Genomic DNA, 12,775 nt, shown 5'->3' on the forward strand with positions numbered 1-12,775 from the left:
TTTTGCCACAACTTTGGAAGTATGCTTGGGGTCATTGTCCATTTGGAAGACCCATTTGCGACCAAGCTTTAACTTCCTGACTGATGTCTTGAGATGTTGCTTCAATATATCCACATAATTTTCCTTCCTCATGATGCCATCTATTTTGTGAAGTGCACCAGTCCCTCCTGCAGCAAAGTACCCCCACAGCATGATGCTGCCACCCCCGTGCTTCACGGTTGGGATGGTGTTCTTCGGCTTGCAAGACCCCCCCTTTTCCTCCAAACATAACGATGGTCATTATGGCCAAACAGTTCTATTTTTGTTTCATCAGACCAGATGACATTTCTCCAAAAAGTACAGTCTTTGTCCCCATGTGCAGTTGCAAACCGTAGCCTGGCATTTTTATGGCGGTTTTGGAGCAGTGGCTTCTTCCTTGCTGAGCGGCCTTTCAGGTTATGTCGATATAGGACTCGTTTTACTGTGGATATATATACCTTTGTACCTGTTTCCTCCAGCATCTTCACAAGGTCCTTTGCTGTTGTTCTGGGATTGATTTGCACTTTTCGCACCAAAGTACGTTCATCTCTAGGAGACAGAACGCGCCTCCTTCATGTACGGGATGATGGCTGCGTGGTCCCATGGTGTTTATACTTGTGTACTATTGTTTGTACAGATGAACGTGGTACCTTCAGGCGTTTGGAAATTGCTTCCAAGAATGAACCAGACTTGTGGAGGTCTAAAGAACATTTTCTGAGGTCTTGGCTGATTTATTTTGATTTTCACATGATGTCAAGCAAAGAGGCACTGAGTTTGAAGGTAGGCTTTGAAATACATCCACAGGTACACCTCCAATTGACTCAAATTATGTCAATTAGCCTATCAGAAGCTTCTAAAGCCATGACATCATTTTCTGGAATTTTCCAAGCTGTTTAAAGGCACAGTCAACTTAGTGTATGTAAACTTCTGACCCACTGGAATTGTGATACAGTGAATTATAAGTGAAATAATCTGTCTGTGAACAATTGTTGGAAAGATTACTTGTGTCATGCACAAAGTAGATGTCCTAACCAACTTGCCAAAACTATAGTTTGTTAACAAGAAATTTGTGGAGTGGTTGAAAAACTAGTTTTAATGACTCCAACCTAAGTGTATGTAAACTTCTGACTTCAACTGTATATCTACAGAAATAAGTCAGATCCTGCTTCTGTTGCCTGTTTGAGTGTTTGTTTAATAGCCTACTGGTTCGGTGAGCACCAAGGCTCACACAACAACATGTCAAGTAAACGATTTCACAAATTCGGCTGTTTTTAATCTTTGCTTTGCTGTAATAAAGGCTTTACACTTTTTTTTCGTTAGAACAGCCTCTCTGGTATCTTTATAATTAATTTAGTGTTGTTTACATTGTTCCAAAGTGTCAGAATTAATAATAATGATAATAATAATAACCCTGCTTTTTCTTGATATCCTTCTTATTGTTATTATTACTAATATTATTATGATCATCATTATAATAAGTACTGCCATTATCATTAGTAGGCTTAGTATAGCAGCCCGAGCTGTAGGCCTAAGAGCATATCCTGTTTAGTCTTAATACTGTAACTTATTTAGGCCTATATTTCAATGCTTATATAGGCTACTGTATCAATCAATCTTTCATTCGTTCATGTCATCACACAGCATATGAGTCATTCATGATTTGAAATGCAATCAAGCATGTTAGTTTTAAAATAAAATAAAGCGAGCTTAGAATAATTAGCTTAAACAATAAGCCGTTACATTTCCGAAATTGCATTCACAAATGAATGTGACTGTTTTTAGTCTTTGCTGTGATAAAGGCTTAGCAAAAAAACGTTACAACAAACTCTCTGGTACGCTTATAATGTAGTTATTGTTGTTTACGTTGTTCCAAAAGGTCCGAAAATTATATTGTAATCTACGCAGCACCTGTTTGGCACACATAATATGCATGCAGCGCTTGCTCCTTACCTTATTTTTCTTGATCTAGAATATTTTCCACAACTAGTTAAATTTATTCATTCATGAGCAACCAGTAAACATTCCCAGTTTCGAGTTTATTTGTCACGTCCTGCACCCCTGCAGTCTCTATGTGGACACAGAGGAGGGTGAGCCTCAAAGGGTTAATACTATGGTCAGGGTCAGGAAATGCTCTGCAGATGGGGAGGGTATTTCCCACAAAGTGGATTTCTTGATTATTATACCATTGAATAAAGAGGCAAGTTAACTCAGAATACTACACCAATACCTGTGCAGTAGCAATGTAATGTCATATAGTATTTGTAATTGTTTAGTAAATACATAGAAATGGAGATATGCTGTTTTGGTGTACCTCAAGATTGTATCACTCTCTCTCACACACACACACACACACACGCACACACGCACACGCACACGCAAACACACACACACATTGTTTTATCTCTATCAGACCAGTCCTTGTCAGCTGGGTGGGTAGGCTTGGTGGGTCGAAGGGGCCCCTGCTCCAAACAGCCCTTCATGGTGACCTTCTTCAGGGCCAGCCAGGCCCCCTGTCGCGCCCTGAATCCCAACCCCCGCAAGAAGAAGCCCAAATATGACCGTCCCCTGCCCAGTATACATGGTGAGGTCATACAAGGTCAGGGGACAACACTGGTTTTTGGTGTTGTTGTTAAGCTTGTTTTTGCAGAGTTTAAAGGGATAGTTCATCCAAATTACAAAATTACTTAACTTGCGTTTACATTTAATTGTGTCTTTATTTTAAATCCAATGCATCCAAAGCATGCTTTACAGTCTGTCCTGTCTCATAACATCTTTTTTGATCCCTTTCAGATCACAGCCACGTCAACAGTGGGCGTCAGGCTTGTAAGAGACATGAATTATATGTGAGCTTTAGTGACCTAGGCTGGAAGGTGAGCTTCTGTCTCCCTTAACTACTCAATCTACTGAATAGATAATATCATGATCTAACATTGTATCACCTTATTTGCTGTAACACACAATTAGCAAAATAAATAACAATGTAAATCACAATATGGGGATGAGGTAGTTGGGTGGGCTAATTACAGATGGGCTGTGTACAGGTGCAGTGATCGGTAAGCTGCTCTGACAACTGATGCTTAAAGTTAGTGAGGGAGATAAGTGTCTCCAGCTTCAGAGATGTTTGCAGTCCGTTCCAGCTATATGCAGCAGAGAACTGGAAGGAATGGCGGCCAAAGGAGGTGTTGGCTTTGGGGATGACCAGTGAGATATACCTGCTGGAACGCATACTACGGGTGGGTGTTGCTATGGTGACCAATTATCTAAGATAAGGCGGGGATTTGCCTAGAAGTGATTTATAGATGACCTGGAGCCAGTGGGTTTGGCGACGAATATGTAGTGAGGGCCAGCCAACGAGAGTGTACAGGTCACAATGGTGGGTAGTATATGGGGCTTTGGTGACAAAACAGATGGCACTGTGATAGACTACATCCAATTTGCTGAGTAGAGTGTTGGAAGCTATTTTGTAAATGACATCGCCGAAGTCAAGGATCGGTAGGATAGTCAGTTTTACGAGGGCATGTTTAGCAGCATGAGTGAAGGAGTCTTTGTTGCGAAATAGGAAGCCGATTCTAGATTTAGCTTTGGATTGGAGATGCTTAATGTGAGTCTGGAAGGAGAGTTTACGGTCTAACCAGACACCTAGGTATTTGTAGTTGTCCACATATTCTAAGTCAGACCCGCCGAGAGTAGTGATTCTAATCGGGCGGGCGGGTGCAAGCAGCGTTCGATTGAAGAGCATGCATTTAGTTTTACTAGCGTTTAAGAGCCGTTGGAGGCCACGGAAGGAATGTTGTATGGCATTGAAGCTCGTTTGGAGGTTTGTTAACACAGTGTCCAGTGAAGGGCCAGATGTATACAAAATGGTGTCGTCTGCGTAGAGGTAGATCTGAGAGTCACCAGCAGCAAGAGCGACATCATTGATATACACAGAGAATAGAGTCGGCCCGAGATTTGAACCATGTGGCACCCCCTTAGAGACTGCTAGAGGTCCAGACAACAGGCCCTCCGATTTGACACATTGAACTCTATCTGAGAAGTAGTTGGTGAACCAGGTGAGGCAGTCATTTGAGAAACCAAGGCTATTTAGTCTGCCAATAAGAATGCAGTGATTGACAGAGTCAAAAGCCTTGGCCAGGTCGATGAAGACGGCTGCACATTACTGTCTTTTATCGATCGCGGATATCATATCGTTTAGGACATTGAGCTTGGCTGAGGTGCACCCATGACCAGCTCGAAGAGGGGGATGACCGCGGCAGCTTTCCAAATCTCTGGGGATCTCAGACGATACGAAAGACAGGTTGAACAGGCTAGTAATAGGGGTTGCGACAATTTCGGCGGGGTCCAGATTTAGCAGCTCTTTCAGGACATCAGCTATCTGTATTTGGGTGAAGGAGATGTGGGGGGGGGGGGGGGGGGGGGGGGGGGCATGGGCAAGTTGCAGCGGAGGGTGCAGAGCTGGTGGCCGGGGTAGGGTTAGCCAAGTGGAAAGCATGGCCAGCCGTAGCAAAATGCTTATTGATATTCTCGATTATCGTAGATTTATCGGTGGTGACAGTGTTTCCTAGCCTCAGTGCAGTGGGTAGCTGGGAGGAGGTGCTCTTATTCTCCATGGACTTTACAGTGTCCCAAAACGTTTTGGAGTTAGTGCTACAGGATGCACATTTCTGTTTGAAAAAGCTAGCCTTTGCTTTCCTAACTGATTGTGTATATTGGTTCCTGACTTCCCTGAAAAGTTGCATATCGCGGGGGCTGTTCGATGCTAATGCAGTACGCCACAGGATGTTTTTGTGCTGGTCAAGGGCAGTCAAGTCTGGGGTGAACCAGGGGCTATACATGAACTCTAACATTGGTTTCAATGGGAATGACGGTAAATGGCTCAGACATTTATGGCAAACTGAAACTAAAATAACCAATTTACCTGAGTCTACAATGGCAGTCTTAAAATAGAGTACGGATAGTGAGAAGTAACTTTCAAGACAGAAGCAATTGTGCCCTATAGTGGTGGACTTTATACTGTACCAGGTTACTACACAACTAACATACACTGAGTGTACAAAACATTAGGAACACCTGCTCTTTCCATGACATAGACTGACCAGGTAAATTCAGGTGAAAGCTATGATCCTTTGAACGGGGTATGGTAGTAGGTGTATCAAGAATGGTCCACCACCCAAAGGTCATTCAGCCAACTTGACACAACTGTGGGAAGCATTGGAGTCAACATGGGCCAGAATCCCTTTGGAACGCTTTCGACACCTTGTAGAGTCCATGCCCCAACAAATTGAGGCTGTTCTGAGCAACAGGGGGTGCAACTCAATATTATCAAGGTGTTCTTAATGTTTTGTACACTCAGTGTATGTAGGCCTACATGTTTTTAAATAGTACAGTATCACACATCACAGTACAATGCCATAAAGCGTGGGCCTGTAGTACATGTAAATCAACTTAAAGTTGGTTTTTATTTCCATATGCAAAGAATAAAGCATAATTGTTCATGTAATAATGTAATATTAGCCTCATAACAACTCCAGGAATAGGAAATAGTGATGAAATAATCAAATAAATGAAAAGACAGAGACAAATGCTTTTGAACTACTTTTATTTTATTTAAAAATGTAAAATTCAGAGCAAAGTAATGTAGTGCACTAGTGTCTAGATCCCTGTTAGGTGGCAAAGTGTCACAAGAATCCTGTGGGGAGAGAAAACAAGAGAATACATGAATTTAATAGGTGTTAACTAATCAGGGTTCAACGAAGCACTTCAAGTCCTCAATTCCAGAGAGAGCTAGAGAGAGCTAGAGAGAGCTAGAGAGAGCTAGAGAGAGCTAGAGAGAGAGAGAGAGAGAGAGAGAGAGAGAGAGAGAGAGAGAGAGAGAGAGAGAGAGAGAGAGAGAGAGAGAGAGAGAGAGAGAGAGAGAGAGAGAGAGAGAAGAAGAGAAGTGTGGCCCTTCAGGTCTCTGCAGTAGGACTACATGCTGGCCATGAGGTACTCGAGGTGGTACTCCAGGAGGCTGGAGAGCTCAGTGACCAGAGACTCTCGGTTAAAATACCAGGCCAGCTGCTGCCCAAACATGTCATCTAGCAGAGCCATCAGCCCGCCCTGAAGGGAACACCACACAACACATAGAAAATGGCTCTGAGCTACTAGCTTATCAAGAGGAGAGAGACAATGAGAGTTACTCCCCCTAAAACGGCATTGAAACCCTGTTAACCAGGAACAAGTAAAGAGGAAGTAAACTAGTAATAAGGAAGAAAACAGGAAGTAAACTCTTGACTCTTACATTGAGCAGCAACAGGTATCTCTCAGCCTTTGGCTCAATGCTGGCAACAGTGGGCAGGAAGGAGTACAGGAGAGCGTACAGACGCTCCATGAACCCACCAGGTTGCTAAAGTAAACAGAGGAGGAGAGAAGAGAAATTGAAGTGAAATTGCTAATAGACAGACATCTAAACATTTACCAGCGAGATGCTACTTACCACCATCAGGGATTTCTGAGCTGTCATCATCCCAAACAGCACCAGCTCAAAAAGGACATCTATCAGGTTAACATGATGGATCTAGGACAAGAAAACACGTTTGGAGAAAATAGGAATGATTTCAAATAGATCAGCTACTGTGCCGTATAAAAGACATGCATGTGGAAGAACTCAAAGTGAGACTTGAAAGAGTTAATTAACTCACCTTTGCCTCAGCCAGCTCCCTCTCAATGTCAATCTGCTTGGAGGGGTCACTCAGGTAGTCCACAAAGTCGTTATAGGCACGGATGAATTCGGCCTCGTCCTATCACAAAGCAAAGAGCAGTGATGTTAGTGCACAGAACACATTTCCCACCGAGGACGCTCTCTTTCCCTTGAAGGACAATGAGTTAGTGAGCTACCATCTGGTGGACCTGAACCAGTGCGCCCAGTAGGACCTTTCCCGCCACAAACAGATGGTTCCTACTCAGGGTGGAACCGAGCAGGGTCTAGAGAAGAGGGAAGAGTTAGGGTGAGACACCCATCTTACTCTAGGAGACAGACAGAACAGGAAGACACAGAGAGTCAAAGAAAAGTGGGTCCACTCACAGTAAAGGCCTGGCGCAGGGAGGCGAGCCTCAGGCCGATGTCCTCCACTCTCTTGGTGGTAAGGTAGAGGCTGTGGAAGAGAGGGAATGGAGCATGTCAATGGGGGATAACAGCATTGTGACCACTATCCTTCAGCATCTGACAAGCTCAGACTACACACACATTTAGAGGGACTCACTTTAGCAGAGGAACCTCCCTCTCCTCAGGCAGCAGGTCCTCCTCCCAGCCCTACAATAACAGAACAATTATTCAACATCAGTGACCAATGTAATGACATGACAAACAATGGGTAAATCGAAGGATCTTAATGCTACTAGTCAATAGTATGTGTGTGTGTAACATCTGACCTCATAGCAGTTGTGGCCCTCAGGCTCTGGCTCAGTGAACTGCTGAGTGGTGGGCGTAGAGACGGAGGCAGCCTCCGACCACGCCGAGGAGGAGAGCAGCCCATCCAGCCCCATGTGGAGAGTGGCGTACACCACCGAGACATCAGTTTGCTGCTCAAAACACACACACACAACACACGTTAATAGAAAACAGACCATATCTAATGGAAAATGCCCTGTAATTTCTATTCTATATACATAGGAAATTGTTTATTTACCTGGTAGCAGCCATGCGTCACGGCCACAGACGTCTCGTGGCGGAGGTGAGACGCATACTGGGTCACCCTGCCAGCCACATACTGACAGAGAGAAACGACATGTTAAGGCCAAACGGAATAAGTGAAGAAAAGCCTAATCTAATACTAATTCAGTAGTATTTACATCTTACCTGGATCCAAGAGATGGACTGCACCTTGGTGGCACAGTAGGGGATGCCCTCTGGACTAAGTCTGTGTGTCTCCTTGGAGATGGCCCACAGCAGTTGAGTCTCCAGGCCTCGAACCCTACTCGCATGGTGCATCCTCACCACCACCTGCTGTGGAGTGAAACAACAAGACAACATCAACAAAACAACATCAGCCATCGCTGTAACATATTTCCATCAAGATCACATGACACTGACGATGTAGATTAGGATTAGGTAGTGACAAAGACACATACCTGGGATCCCCCACGCATGTAGGTGATAATGGGGCTGATGAACTGGAAAGTTCTCCAAGCTTTAGCCACCGGACCGGCATTGTTCTGCACAAGAGGGGGTTGACATTACAATACATTCAGGTTAGAAACAGCAAACATTGCAACAGTGATGTGACTGTGTGTGTGGGTCTCTTACCCTGATCACAACAGGCCCACAGTACAGGGAGCTAAACCTAATCGGTATCAACTGCCAATTACCAGTGGCCTCCTAAAGCAGAAAGCAGACAACAAAGATTTTTAGAATGTCAAAGTGACACAAATTGAATATCTGGGATACTTTTCAAACATTAAACTTTCAGAAAATTGTACCTCAAGGATAGTCGGCACATCTGGCACCTCCTCAAGGATGGCTGGCAGCAGTGGTACATCCGGCACATCATCCAATGGCACAACCAACTGGACCTCATCCAGGACAGTTGATTCTAAAATTAGGAACATTGGAATACAAACAAACAAATGTTAGGATGTAAAACGTAGCGAGCTAGCTAGTACTACTAGTTCAAAAGTGCATCTCTTAGCAAAAGTCACTAAAGTCAACGTTAGCTTGCAAGTATGGATTACAGAAATACACAACATTTCACAAATTACATTTATATTGTTAAATGTGGTAAAATAAGAAGTTTAAACTCAACATACCCTCTTCGAAGTCGATGTCGCTGTCCACCTCCCGACGATTGCGAACCCTGCAAAACGGAAAAAGACAACAAAAACAACCCACAAATGAATTTGAACAACCTGTCGACGCAGTAGACCGCCGACGTCCACGCACTCTCTCCACCAATTTTGAAAAGCACCCAGGCATTTTCCAGTCGATCTTTCAGTCTCAGGTCTCAAAAATCTGTCAAATTTGTTGTTGTTGAACAACAAACTGAAGTTGTTGTTGTTTTCGAACAGAAAACTTTCAATAGAACGCCGAGATGTTCTTTCGGTTAGATGTCTCTTGGCAACACATATTTTTGAAAATTGTTGTTTACAAAATTGACAGCTGTGTTGCCATAGAAATGAGTTTGGAACTCTATGCTTACCATTAGAATTCTATAAAAATTCCATTCCTACTCATCATTCTAATTCTATTGACCCTATTTTGTCACCAGAGGATTTCCTATGTTGTTGGTATAATATAAAACAAAAATACCAAATGTTCTTTTTAAGTCACTAGCTAGGTCAATGGCCCATTGAAATGTTTTAGCATGTTTCATGGAAGTTGTTGTTGAACTTCTGAAAGTCTAGGCTTTGGATAATAAAGTATTGTGGAGCACAGACAACCCGGTTTAAAATATATTGACCAAATTCAGACAAGGGGGGCAAAGCCACAGCCCACTGAGGTAGGAGAGCCCTGAAGTATCTGCATAATAATAATCCATATCTCTTTTATAAACAGGATAGTATCATTGATTATATAAAAGTGCATGTATGAATAAGTCTGATTGACCTTTTTTCATTGCAGGTTCACCTTCTGAAGCCGGACGAGGTTCCCAAAGCGTGCTGCGCACCCACCAAGCTCAGTCCCATCTCCGTACTCTTCTACGACGACAACAACAATGTGATCCTAAAGAAGCATCGTAACATGGTGGTCGAGACCTGTGGATGTCTGTGACACCTGTGGTAGCCCATATATTCTACATAATTTTTATAAACTTGACTACCATTGTTCCAAAAGATACAAACGGGGTAATATACCTTGCAGCCAGCAGTTGATAGCAATAATCTGGCAATATGTGTATAAATAGTATGCATCTACACTGAACAAAAATATAAACGCAACAATTTCAAAGATTTTACTGAGTTACAGTTCATATAAGGAAATCAGTCAATTGAAATAAATTCATTAGGCCCTAATCTATGGATTTCACATAACTGGGAATACAGATATGCATCTGTTGGTCACAGATACCTTTAAAAAAAGATAGAGGTGTGGATAAGAAAACCAGTCAGTATCTGGTGTGATCACCATTTGCCTCATGCGACACGTCCTTCGCATAGAGTTGATCAGGCTGTTGATTGTGACCTGTGGAATGTTGTCCCACTCCTCTTCAATGGATGTGCTAAGTTGCTGGATATTGGTGGGAACTGGAACACGATGTCAATAATGTCGATCCAGAGCAAACATGCTCAATGGGTGACATTTTCAGCTTCCAGTAAGTGTGTAGAGATCCTTGCTACTTGGGGCCATGCATTATGTTGAAACATGAGGTGATGGCAGCGGATGAATGGCAACGACAATGGGCCTCAACTCATCACGGTACCTCTGTGTAATCAAATTGCCATCGATAAAATGCAATTGTGTTTGTTGTCCGTAGCTTATGCCTGCCCATACCATAACCTGCCACCATGGGTCACTCTGTTCACAACATTGACATCAGCACTGCCATCTGCACACTTCTCCAGGGTGCCAGTGGCCATCGAAGGTGAGCATTTGCCCACTGAAGTCGGTTACGAAGCCGAACTGCAGTCAGGTCAAGACCCTGGTGAGGACGATGAGCACCCAGATGAGCTTCCCTGAGACAGGTTGTGCAGAAATTATTCGGTTGTGCAAACCCACAGTTTCATCAGCTGTCTGGGTGGCTGGTCTGATAATCCCGCAGGTGAAGAAGCCGGATGTGGTCCTGGGCTGGCGAACACGATGGCGGTCTCCGTTTTGCTTTAAGACCCCCACAAGTGTCAGGGGACTCGTCTGAAGTCGGTACCGTCGATGTGCCAACTTCTCTTTGTAGCGTCTGAACCGTTTGGGCTACAAACTAATGTGAAGGCCAGTTGGACGCACTGCCAAATTCTCTAAAATTACGTTTGAAGCAGCTTAGGGTAGAGAAATGAACATTCAATTCTCTGGCAACAGCTTTGGTGGACATTCCTGAAGTCAGTAGGCCAATTGCAAACTCCCTCAAAACTTGAGACATCTGTGACATTGTGTTGTGTGACAAAACTGCACATTTTAGAGTGGCCTTTTATTGTCCCCAGCACAAGGTGCACTTGTGTAATGATCATGCTGTTTAATCAGCTTCTTGATATGCCACACCTGTCAGGTGGATGGATTATCTTGGCAAAGGATAAATGCTCACTAACAGGGATGTAAACCAATTTGTGCAAAACATTTGAGAGAACTAAGCTTTTTTTGCGTATGGATAATTTCTGGGATCTTTTATTTCAGCTCATGAATTTTTACATTTAAGTCATTTAGCAGACGCTCTTATCCAGAGCGACTTACAGTTAGTGAATACATATTATTATTTTTTATACTGGCCCCCCGTGGGAATCGAACCCACAACCCTGGCGTTGCAAACGCCATGCTCTATCAACTGAGCTACATCCCTGCCGGCCATTCCCTCCCCTACCCTGGACGACGCTGGGCCAATTGTGCGCCGCCCATGAGTCTCCCGGTCGCGGCCGGCTGCGACAGAGCCTGGATTCGAACCAGGTTCTCTAGTGGCACAGTTAGCACTGCGATGCAGTGCCTTAGACCACTGCGCCACTCAGGAGACCTAACCAGAACCAACACTTTCCATGTTGCATTTATATTTTTCTTCAGTGTAGTTTGTAGGTGAAACCGTTTGGACGCTACAGAGGTTTTCGTGAGAACACAGATTTTCGGGATGTCTCATGGTCTGACAAACACCGCGATCTGCAACCTTTCACAGCAGATGTGGAAGTGCGACATAGGCGGTGGACGCATCCAGTGCAAAAAAACATATCTCCAGATTAAATTGACAGATTTTGATGAGGACTGCTTCTTCCTCAGATAATTGCGAAATCTCTTCCAGGCTGACACTTAGTCCTTGCCCTCAGGCTTTGAGGCAGTCTCTTCGACACTGCCAAGGTTGTCGCTCAGGTGGGAGGCTGCGGCTGTCAGCTCCTCGTGTAGGGAGGCAATGGTGCTGGAGGTAGGCCGCTCTAAGGCAACCTCCTCACACATGGGGAAAATAGCAAAAGGCCAATCTCCCCTCAACCTATCTCCCCCCAAGCAGTCTTTGGTAGAGGTGGAAGAGGCTGATCACCTTCCTCTTTAAGAGATTGTCTGGTTTCAGACAATATGCTGGCCAAATAATCAACTGCCAACTTTTGTATTGAATGCTGCTGAGGCTTTGATAAGCTCATGATTAGCCAATTGAAGTATTACTGTTATCACAAGGGAGCTAATTGGTTTGAATGACCTTAATGTCGTTTCAGCCCCGATTTATACAGTTTAAAAAGCGTAACGTCACGGTAACACAATACTGTCGTCATAACCCCACATTAATGACGCAATAATTAACACGTTTAAATTTTTTACATTGTTTGACTGGGTGTCACGCTGGACGGAGCTGTCAAAGTGAATGTTGACACATCATCAAACAGGTGCTGAGAGTGTAAAAGACTGGCAGGAGTACAAGGGATGTCCCCACCCCATCCATTGCAGATCATTTAAAGTTTAAGTAGCAGCTAACAGAGGCATGAAATAAATGTCCAATGAGCCTTGACACATTTTTCTTGAAATGTATTCACCAGTAGAGTTTTCCATCCTGGTGCGTGCTGGCACCTTTCAAGTGACAACTCAAAAGTATGAAAAACAGATCGTTATTTTTGTGGTTTGTTTGGCTTGGTCTTGTAAATGTTTGAACTAAATCAGGAGTTT

This window comes from Coregonus lavaretus (assembly GCF_964263955.1).
Source record: "Coregonus lavaretus genome assembly, chromosome: 7".
NCBI classification, from domain to species: Eukaryota; Metazoa; Chordata; class Actinopteri; order Salmoniformes; family Salmonidae; genus Coregonus; species Coregonus lavaretus.